The 1675-nt window shown below is 45.9% G+C and overlaps 1 non-coding gene across 1 annotated transcript; it reads left to right on the forward strand.

The window, feature by feature from the left end:
- The first annotated feature begins 790 nt into the window (after window positions 1-790).
- LOC123903385 lies at window positions 791-897 on the forward strand. Its single transcript, XR_006807961.1, has one exon. It is a non-coding gene; the product is annotated as a small nucleolar RNA R71 (small nucleolar RNA).
- Window positions 898-1675: the final 778 nt, after the last annotated feature.

Below are 1675 nucleotides of genomic sequence, written 5' to 3' on the forward strand. Positions count from 1 at the left end.
TCCCTCAATGACCTTCTTTTTCAAGGGCTTCTCCATAGCTGGCCTTTCCGGTATCTCTCTACTCCTCAACGTGATTCCATTGCAAGTTTCATTTTTCGGATTATCATGAGTGTTTCCACCGAAACCTCCTTGGTTTTGCAACATAGAAAACTGTCTTGACAGCTGACCCATTTGCACCTCAAGATTCTTTATCGAAGCTTCATGATTCTTGTTAGAGGTTGCTTGACTCGATTTCATCGCTTCAAAGTTGCTTTGGGTCATGAGCATGAACTGATTTAGAGTCTCTTCCATCCTTGATGGAGGCCTTTGCTGCTGTGGCTGTGTACCTTGACCTTGCATACCATTCCCCCACCCGGAACCGTTGTTATTGTTGTTGTACGGCTTCCGAAAATTGGCCAAGTAGCGAGCCTCCTCTGAACCCTCCGGGAAGCATCCGCCATTTGGGTGGTCCTGCAAACAAAAATCACAGCGCACATTGTCAATTTTACCTATTGGAGAAGATTGGACTTGTGGATTGGACAGCAACTTCATCATTGCTTCCATTTGGCTAGTCATGAGCTTTTGCTGCGCCAATAGTGCTGTTTGAGTATCCAATTCCAACACTCCGCCTTTCTTTTTGGCTCCCCTATCATTAGTGGCTCTATACTCGTTTTGAGCCATGCTTTCAACCAATTCTCTTGCTTCAGTTTCGTCACGGTTCTTCAACGAACCACCGGCTGATGCGTCAAGTATCATTCGCGTTTGAGCCCTCAAACCTTGGGTGAACATTTGCATCTGATTGTGGCCATCGAAACCGTGATTCGGGCACCTTTTAAGACAAACTTTGAACCTCTCCCAAGCATCATACAACGTTTCACCATCCGCTTGTTCGAAGTTGCTAATTTCAGCCCTCCTTTCTAGAAACTTATGAATAGGAAAGTAACGATCTAAGAACTTCCGCTCCAGCTGTCTCCAAGTCTCAATAGTTCCGGCGGGTATCGTGTCCAACCAATCTTTAGCACGGCCGGTGAGAGAATGCTTGAATAACCTAAGTCTTTTGTCCGATTCGCTCACCCCCGGTGGATCGGTATAGTCGCAGGCTTCATAAAAGTGAGACAAGTGTAAATTCGGGCATTGAGCTTCCGAACCTGAATACGGATTTTCTTTTAAGGCGGAAAGGACCGTGTTCTTGATGTCGAATGAGACAGGATTCGCCGGCTGAAAGCCTTGGTTTGCCAACGCGTCATTGTCTCTCCTTCCATAATCACCAAGGGTACGCCTTGGCGGTTGAGGAACCGGTGGAACCTGTTCTTCCTCCATTGTTGCTGCAGTCCGTCCTTGACAGTCCGGTGTATCCCTTAGCAAAGCTGTTCCCCTTGAAGCTTGAGCTTCCCTTGTTGCCTTTCGAATTGCGCGAGCTGTTTTTTCAATCTCCGGATCAAATTGCAGCTCTTGAGGACCTGTTCTCCGCATGCACAATGAAACACACAAGTAGAACGCTCCGGGAGAAAAATATAAACCAGAAAATAATAAAGAAAACACAGAAAATATGAACACTATTGCCTAATTGAATCAATCACAATCCCCGGCAACGGCGCCAAAAACTTGATGATAAATTTCGCAAGTGCACGAAAATCACGTAGTAATAAAAAATATCGATCCACAGGGATTGTGTGATCAAACTAGTCGAACGGTG

Source organism: Trifolium pratense, linkage group LG1 (genome assembly GCF_020283565.1).
Source record: "Trifolium pratense cultivar HEN17-A07 linkage group LG1, ARS_RC_1.1, whole genome shotgun sequence".
Taxonomy (NCBI): domain Eukaryota; kingdom Viridiplantae; phylum Streptophyta; class Magnoliopsida; order Fabales; family Fabaceae; genus Trifolium; species Trifolium pratense.